The sequence below is a fragment of the Oncorhynchus mykiss genome, chromosome 22 (assembly GCF_057628025.1).
Source record: "Oncorhynchus mykiss isolate SJ-2025 chromosome 22, ASM5762802v1, whole genome shotgun sequence".
Classification (NCBI taxonomy): domain Eukaryota; kingdom Metazoa; phylum Chordata; class Actinopteri; order Salmoniformes; family Salmonidae; genus Oncorhynchus; species Oncorhynchus mykiss.
The window spans coordinates 36,216,931-36,226,604 of NC_143043.1; the positions used below are offsets into that span (position 1 = coordinate 36,216,931).

The 9,674-nt window shown below is 46.6% G+C and overlaps 1 long non-coding RNA gene across 1 annotated transcript; it reads left to right on the forward strand.

Annotated features, from left to right (window-relative positions):
• The first annotated feature begins 47 nt into the window (after nt 1–47).
• On the forward strand, nt 48–9,565 carry LOC149972853 (uncharacterized). The gene is made up of 2 exons (XR_016490617.1): nt 48–405; nt 6,414–9,565. It is a non-coding gene; the product is annotated as an uncharacterized LOC149972853 (long non-coding RNA).
• Nucleotides 9,566–9,674: the final 109 nt, after the last annotated feature.

The window sequence follows — 9,674 nt, forward strand, 5'->3', positions numbered from 1 at the left end:
GTAACCCTCTTTCTTGCTTTCTTGTCCCGCTATACCGACTCTAAGACAGTTTTTGCGTGCCTTGTCTAAACGCAGCATTGACGCTAACGTTAGTAGTTGACACACATGAAACAAATTGATTAGCTAGCCAGCTAAGCTAACCAACAACCAGTCGTACAATAACAGCAACCAATGAATCTACCAAATAATGAAATTTGAAACTCGTTCAAAATTAACATCACATTCGTAATTTCGCATTCAGTTACCTAGTTTACATCATATTGTCAATTTTTGGGGGCAAACTCACCGCTGAGTTTTCCTTGGCAACCGACATATCAAATCAAGGAATCTGAGTCAACCAGGTTCAAAGGTGCATAAAGGTCTGCTACCACACTGCAGTATGTCAATGCAAACATGGCAGCAAAGGTATGTATGACTATGTTAAGTGTGACAAATAAATGTTTTCCAAGTACAGTTTACTGTCTCATAGACTAGACACATCTATTTAGGTATATATTGTAGCGACCCGCACAGACAGCTGTGTGTTAGGCTATTAGTTGGTTGTGTTGTACTTACCAGTAAGTACCCAGTGCTCGCGGGGTCCGACATGCCAATCAACCTGCTATCTGCCAATCACGGGAATGCCTGGAATGTTCTGATGCCGGGCATCCTGGTGGTTGGCGGAGTAGCGTGGAGGGGGGTTGGGCAGGGGGATGGAGCATTGGAAGTTAAAACCAGGTTTAGCCATTGTTCTCGCTATTACGTCTGATTGTTTTATAGGGTATGGTTGTTTTACAGGGCATCCTTCATTTATTTGGCGTGGGCTACGGCCAAACAGTAGCCTGTGTGAAGTTGGGTTAATAAACCGTAAATTTGTAAACTCAATCTTCTGCCTGGACAATTGTTCCTTTATGATCTAGTCAGGTCATTACAATATAATCCAATCAAATTTTATTGGTCACATACACATGGTTAGCAGATGTTATTGCGAGAGTAGCGAAATGCTTATGCTTCTAGATCCGACAGTGCAGCAGTATCTAACAGGTAATATGTAACAATTCCACAACAAAACCTAAATACACACAATCTAGTAAAGGAATGGGATAAGAATACATAAGTATAAAATATATGGATGAGTAGTGACAGAGTGGCTAAGATGTAACAGATATTAAAGAATAGATAGTGAAGGATACAGTATACATTATATACATATGAGATGAGTAATGCAAGATGGGTAAACATTCTTAAAGTGACGAGTGTTCCATTTATTAAAGTGGCCAATGATATCAAGTCTGTAGGTAGGCAGCCACCTCTATGTACCAGTGGTGGCTGTATAACGAACTGATGGCCTTAAGATATAAGCTGTTTTTCAATCTCTCTGTCCCAGCTTTGATGCACCTGTACTGACCTCGCATTCTGGGTGGAGGCAGGGTGAACAGACAGAGGCTCGAGTGGTTATTGTCCTTGATTATATTTTTTCCTTCCTGTGACATCAGGTGTTGTAGGTGTTCTTGGGGGAAAGGTAGTTTGCCACCTGTGATGTGTTTTGCAGACCGCACCACCTTCTGGAGAGCCTTGCGGTTGTGGGTGGTGCAGTTGCCATACCAGGCGTTGATACAGCCCGACAGGATGTTCTTAATTGTGCACCTGTAAAAGTTAGTGAGGGTTTTCAGTGACAAGACACATTTTTTCAGCCTCCTGAGGTTGAAGAGGCACTGTTGCGCCTTCTTCACCACACTGTCTGTGTGCGTGGACCAATTCAATTTGTCGGCGATATGAACACAGAGGAACTTTTCACCTTCTCCACTGCTGTCCCGTCGATGTGGATAGGGGGGTGCTCCCTTTGCTGTTTCCTGAAGTCCATGATCATCTCTTTTGTTTTGCTGACATGGAGTGAGAGGTTATTTTCCTGACACCACACTCTGAGGGCCCTCACCTCCTCACTGTTGGCTGTCTCGTCGTTTTTGGTAATCAAGCTTACCACTGTTGTGTCATCTGCAAACTTGATGATTGAGTTGGAGGCATGCATGGCCACGCAATCATGGGTGAACAGAGAGTACAAGAGGGGGCTGAGAACGCACCCTTGTGGGGCCTCAGTGTTGAGGATCAGCGGAGTGGAGATGTTTCCTACATTCACCACCTGGGGGTGGCCCATCAGGAGGTCCAGGACCCAGTTGCACAGGGCATCTTCAAGACCCAGGGTCTCAAGCTTAATGATGAGTTTGGAGGGTACTATGGTGTTGAATGCTGAGCTGTAGTCAATGAACAGCCTGTCGTTGAACCCGAGATGAGGACCTCAGGAGCGCTGACTGAGCCCTCTTCCAGGTCCGGCGGCAACGAGAGATGAGGCGTTGAGCGGAAGGGACCGCCACTTCAATCTCCTGACCAGGAAACGGGGGGCAGGTAACCTTACAACACCTGGAATGGTGACAGGCCAGTGGAGGAACACTGGAGAGTGTTGTGTGCATACTCCACCCAGGGAAGGTGCCGACTCCAAGTGGCGGGGTTGGTGGACACACAGCACCGTAAGGCGTTCACCTGCTCCGTTTGACAGTTGGACTGAGGGTGATATCCCGAGCACAGACTGGCTGATGACCCCAGAAGAGGACAGAATGCCCTCTAGAATCTGGTGGCAAACTGGGGGCTCCGGTCGGAGGCGATGTCCAGAGGAAGTCCGTGAAGGTGGAAAACATGCTGAATGACTAGCTGAGCAGTCTCACAGGCAGATGGATGCTTAGGCAGCGGAATGAAAATGTGCCACCTTGTAATAGCGTTCCACAATGACCAGGATGACCATGTGGCCCTTTGAGGATGGAAGGCCCGTGATGAAATCCATAGATCCATAGACCAGGGTCAGGAAGGTGTTGGCAGCGGATTAAGAAGCCCCAGAGGCTGCTGACGAGGAGTCTTGTTCTGGGCACAGGTCGGACAAGCAGCCACGAAGGTCCGAGTGTCCGCCTCTGCCGAGGTCCACCACAACCTCCTCCTCAAAAACTCTAGCGTTCGCTGCCCTCCCTGATGAGAGATGAGAAACGACGAGTGAGCCCACTGAAGTACCTTGGACCATGCCCCAATAGGGGCAAAATTCTGTTAGGTTGACAGCCGTCTGGAACTGCCTCCCTACCATGCACCTCGCTCACTACAGTCTCTATACCTCAGGACACCGGCGCGAGGATGAGCAACCTGGGGATGATAGAACCAAGTGGCCGATCCTCACTGAAGCTGGGAAACTGGTGAGAAGGGCATCCGGCTTCATGTTCTTAGTCCCCTTACGGTAAGATAACGTGTATCTGAACCGAGTGAATAAGAGCCTGCCGGGGACTGAGGCATTAACCTCCTGGATGTAGGCCAGGTTCTTGTGGTCAGTCCAAACCGTAAAGGGGTGTTCCGAACCCTCCAACCAGTGTCGCCACTCCTCCAAAGCCAGTTTGACTGCAAGAAAATCCAGATTTCTGACATCATAGAGAGATGCCTGGAGAAAAAGGCACAGGGATGAAGCTTTTGGTCTTTAGCCGTGGGATGAGACAGAACCGCACACACGCCAACGTCAGAGGCGTCCACCTCTATCACGAAGGGAAGAGAAGGATGCGCATGAACAAGAATGGGTGCAGAAGAAAACCGATGTTTCAGGTACTGGAATGCCTTCTCAGCAGCAGAGGTCCAGCATACATGCCCAGCCGAGTCATTGGTGAGCGCTGTCAATGGCGCAGCCACAGAACTAAAAAGTCACTCACAAATCTCTGGGAGAAATGAGCAAAAACCCCAAAACACTGGACTTGTTTGACTGTGTTGGGCATCAGCCAGTTGCCCACTGCTTCTATATTTTGGGAGTCCATACTTACACAGCCTTGAGACACGATGTACCATAGGAAGGATATCTGAAGAACGTGAAACTCACTTTTCGGCCTTCATGAACAAGTGATGAGAGAGGAGTCTTTGAAGGACCTGGAAGCATTATTAAGTCCAAAGATCCGGTACTAATAATGTCCATTAGGGGTGTTGAACGCTGTCTTCCACTCATCTCCCTGTCTGATGCGCACCATATTGGATTTACGGATTGCGTACAATTTTGAGAAAGCCGTAGCTCCCTGGAGTCTCTCAAAAGCTGACAAGAGGAAGAGGGTAACGGTTCTTCTTCCCAACAAAGAAAAAACCTGCTCCTGCAGGTGAAGTGGACGGCCGAATAAAAATCAACCACATGCCTCCTTAAGATAACTATTCATGGTTGCAGTCTCTGGACCTGAGAGAGAATACATCCCTCCTCTCGGAGGAGTGGTGCAGGGCAGGAGGTCAATGGCCCAATCGTAGGACCTGTGAGGAGGTAGTTCGCTGGCCCTTCGTTTGCTGAAGACCTGACCCAGATCCCAGTAATCCCGAGGTACGCGAGAAAGATCAGGCTTGTCATCCCCAGTCGGGGGAACAGGAGAGTCGGAAACCTAAAGACGAGCAGGACCGGAAAGAGGTGGAGAGAGTTGCTGGCAGGTGAACTGGCATGAAGGATTCCATTCCAGAACTTTTCCAGAGGGCCAGTCAATTTGAGGATTATGGGTGGAAAGCCACAGATGTCAAAGAACCAGGTGGAGCTCAGGGGATTCCACTAGATGTAACTGTATAAGCTCCACATGGTAATCCAGAACTCGTAGCTGAATAGGCATGGTGCATTGCTTCACCTTCCCCAGACCCTAGGGGTTGACCATCCAGCGCAGTGATCGAAAATGGAATGTCCAGTTTAGTGAGAGGCAGCCCCTATTGGAGATCTAACGTGCGATCTAGAAAACAGCCGGTAGCCCCTAGAGTCTATGAAAGCAGGAATGTACAACTGACCATTGTCCCACTGCAGGTTGGCCGGAAACAAGGCGCGTACTGTGTCAGCAGCTGGAGACTGTATCTGACTCACCAGTATTCTTCCATCTACTGACGAGTCATCCCGTTTCCCATCAGCTCGGGACAGGAGGCACGGAAATGTCCAGACTGTCCATAGTAAAGACAACGTTACTCGTTAATCCTGCACCTTCTCTCCAGAGCGTACAGTCTGATGCGTCCCAATTGCATCAACTCCTCTGAAGGATATGAAGGAGGCCCAGAGCTGAATTGAGAACACTGACGGGGTACAGGACAAGCATACGCAGCATAAGGCAGTGCAAACCAACAAAGAATCAACTCCCTCAGCAGAACCCAAAACCCTGGAACCAACACTTAACTCCTCCGTCCCCTCCCGACAACGTTCCCGAACCCGGTTGTCAATCTGAATGGCCAGAACGATACGCTCATCCAGCGTGTCAGGGTTGTCCCGGGAAGCCAGTTCATCCTTGAGAACCTCGCTGAGTCTGTTCAGAAAGGCTGAGTGAAGTGCCTCTGTATTCCAACCGCTCTCAGCGGTGAGCGTCCGAAAGTCAATGGCGTAATCAGCTACGCTCCGGCTGCCCTGCCGCAGCTCAATGAGTCTTTGGGCTGCATTCCTGCCACTGATGGGGTGATCAAAAACCTGTTATTTTCCTGGCTGAAGCTTTGCCAATTAAAACAAATGTCTGCTTGTTGCTCCTATATGGCTGTGGCCCAGGCCAGAGCTCGTCCTGAGAGCAAGGAGATGACGTATGCTACTCTGGAATGCTCGGTGGGAAACGTTGATGCCTGCAGCTCAAAGACCAGCGATCAATGGAGCAGGAACCCACGACACCTCCCAGGATGCCCCTCCTAGCGCTCCGGTGCCGGGAGATGAGGCTCCCGAGGGAAGGAAGACGATGAGCTGGTAGGGAGTGGAGGGTAAGGAATCGTCACAGGTGTAGCAGCCGTTGCTCCCTTCTGTCCTGTCTGCAGAGCGGACACAAGAGTTCTTAAATCCTCCGACAATGTCTTCAGCCGTGCCTCATGACGACTAATCATACATAGTTCCATGGTGGGTGAGAGACGACCGTAAATGGTGGAGCTCAGAGTGTCCCTCGGATGATGGAGAAATCTCTGCTGGGTCCACTGTGGCTTAGGTCTATTGTGACAATAATGCTAGTACGAACTCAGACCCAGGCGCAGAGAAACACAGCAGGCAGAAGTAAGGGTAAATCCAGAATATTTACTAAGGTCCTCACAGAAAACACAAAGCAAGAGCACACTAATTAAAACATGAGACTTAAGCAAAGATCCCTGCCCACAGAAGAACTTAAATAGCCAGGCAACAGGTGAACCGAGAGGGCAATCAACCACAGGTGAAACCAATAATAACAATCAGGGTAACCTGGACACTAGAAACAAAGTAAGGGTGCCCTCCAGCAGTAACCTAAGGGAGCACAATCAAAAATAAAACTCTGTGACAGTTTCCATGTTTCATTTTAAAACATGTATCTTACAAAGGAGTTGTTTAATCTAACTTTAATCTATTTATCTGTACATGGAATTGTATTTTTTTTTTATATGTACTCATTCTTTCCTCATCTTTACAGGAAAATGCCACGGGCACTATCTGATGTGTGGAGACATTTCACTGCAGCTAATGTAGAAGGAAAAGCTGTGTACATTTGCAAATAATGTGCCAAATCATATGTGAAGAATGCAACAAAGATGCAAAATCATCTGGCCAAGTGCATAAAGTTCCCTCAGCGCTCACAGCAAGCAACCTCTGACAAAAGTCCCTCTATTTATATTAGAGGTGAAAATGATGAATCAGACACCTTATCGATAGCAACAGCTCATGGTCCTCCTGGAATCAGAAGTTTTTTGACTCAATGGAGGAATGTAGTCAGAGAAATGCTGATGAATGTCTTGCTCAAGCTATGTATGCAACTGGTTCACCTCTGATGCTCACAGGCAATGTGTATTGGAAGAGATTTCTGAATGTTCTTCCCCCAGCATACATCCCTCCAACCAGACATGCATTATCTACTCATTTTCTAGATGCAGAGTTCAACAGAGTTCAAGTGAAGGTCAAGCAAATCATAGAGAAAGCAGAATGTTTTGAAATCATCTCTGATGGGTGGTTGCATGTGCGTAGCCAAGGAATAATTAACTACATCATCTCCACCCCTCAAGCAGTATTCTACAAGAGCACAGACACAAGGGACAACAGACACACCGGTCTCTATATTGCAGATGAGCTGAAGGCAGACATCAATAACATTGGACAACAGAAGGTGTTTGCACTGGTGACAGACAATGCTGCGAACATGAAAGCTGCTTGGTCTAAAGTGGAGGAGTCCTACCCTCACATCACACCCATTGGCTGTGCTGCTCATGCATTGAATCTGCTCCTCAAGGACATCATGGCACTGAAAACAATGGATACACTCTACAAAAGAGCCAAGGAAAATGTTAGGTATGTGAAGGGTCATCAAGGTATAGCAGCAATCTACCTCACCAAGCAAAGTGAGAAGAATAAGAGCACCACATTGAACTTGCCCAGCAACACCTGTTGGGCTGGTGTTGTCATCATGTTTGACAGTCTCCAGGAGGGGAAGGAGTCTCTCCAAGAAATGGCCATATCACAGTCTGCCGATATGGACAGCCCCATCAAATCAAACTTTATTTGCCACATGCGCCGAATACAACAAGTGTAGACTTTACCATGAACTACTTACTTACAAGTCCTTAACCAACAGTGCAGTTCAAGAAGAAAATATTTACCAAGTAGGCTAAAATAAAAAGTAACACAATAAGAATAACAATAACGAGGCTATATACAGGAGGCACCGGTACCGAGTCAGTGTGCAGGGGTACAGGCTAGTTGAGGTAATCTGTACATGTAGGTGGGGGAGTGAATGTAAATTGTCCGGTAGCGATTTTTCTGAATTGTTCAGCAGTGTAATGGCTTGTGGGTAGAAGCTGTTGAGGAGCCTTTTGGTCCAAGGCTTGGCGCTCCGGTACCGCTTGCCATGCGGTAGCAGAGAAAACAGTCTATGTGACTGGAGTCTTTGACAATTTTATGGCCTTTCCTCTGACACCGCCTATTATATAAGTCCTGGATGGAAGGAAGCTTGGCTGGGGAAAATGGGGAAAATAAACAACACCTGGAGGGGGTGAAGACAATCACAGGGACATGTGAAACAGATCAGGGCTTGATAGTAAGAGAAGAAATCCGTACTGCCCTGCCCACTTCACTGTTGCTCCAAGCAGAGGAAGCTGTAGTTCTGAAATACATCAAAACGCGTGAAGACTTCTGCTTGAAGCCCAAACACGCCGCAGCATACATGTTGGATCCCAAGCAGGCTGGCAAGAGCATCCTGTCTGGTGCAGAGATCAACAATGCCTATGGTGTCATCACTACCGTGTCTCGCCACCTTGGCCTGGATGAGAGCAAGGTTCTTGGCAGTCTGGCGAAGTACACTTCCAAGCAAGGACTTTGGGATGGAGATGAGATATGTTGGCACGACTGCCATATTGCATCAGCCACCTGGTGTAAGGGACTTTGTGGATCTAAGGCTCTTTCCCCTGTTGCCTCCATAATCCTCCAAATCCCACCAACCACAGCTGCCTCAGAGCACAACTGGTCCTTGTTTGGAAACACTCACACCAACGCATGCAACAGGCTGACTAATACAAGGGTTGAAAAATTGGTGGCCATCCGGGCAAATTTGAGGCTCTTTGAGCCTGACAATGAGCCATCCTCAACAAGGTTGGAAAGTGACAGCCGCAGAGTCCATGATGAGATGAGGCCTCAGAGTCCAACAGGTTCAAGAGGTGGACATTGAGGAGGTCCAGGGAGAAGACATGGAAGCCTGAGAGGAAAACAACCAAAGCTTTAGTTTCTAGACTATCATTAGTACAGATGTATGTTGAAAATGTTTTTGGGAGATGCAATGGATCATTGGGGATCATTCAATATTCCCTTTATTTTGTTGCTCAGTGAAATCATCCCATGTGAAGAGTCAACTCATTTAATTAAAGTTCAATTCGTAACTAAATTGTTTTTACATTTCTATTGAAAGGATTTAATCATTTGCAATTATGTCTACTTATGATAAGGTTTATGCTTCTGTCTCCATATGATATTGTAAATATATCTAATGCAAAAAACATCTACATTTGAATGGTATTAATATACATTTGCATATATTTTTGTTAATTACCATATATTCCCATTAATTACCATATATTCCCGTTAATTCCCACGGAAAGTTTCCACCTCTGAATATTCCCCAAAATGCGCAACCCTAGTTGTCACTAAAGTCATCATAAAATACATCACTAGACTGAATAGAACATACACAATATGATGTATTGTTGTCCCTACCTTCTTGACCTTTGTGCTGTTGACTTTGCCCAATAATGTTCGTACCATGTTTTTGTGCTGCTACCATGTTGTGTTGCTACCATGTTGTTGTCATGTTGTGTTGCTACCATGCTGTGTTGTCATGTGTTGATGCCTTGTTATGTTGTTGTCTTAGGTCTCTCTTTATGTAGTGTTGTGTTTCTCTTGTTGTGATGTGTGTTTTGGCTTATATTTATATTGTATTTTTATTTTAAAATCCCAGGCCCCGTCCCCGCAGGAGGCCTTTTGCCTTTTGGTAGGCCGTCATTGTAAATAATAATTTGTTCTTAACTGACTTGCCTAGTTAAATAAAGGTCAAATAAAAATAAAACAAATGCACAAACCTACACAGAATATTATTTCCAGACTGATCACTTTGATAGGCCCGTGGCAGACAGCAGATTGCCATATAAAGACATTCCTCTTTGTGAAGTTGTGTTGGTTCGCGTGTCACTTCCTT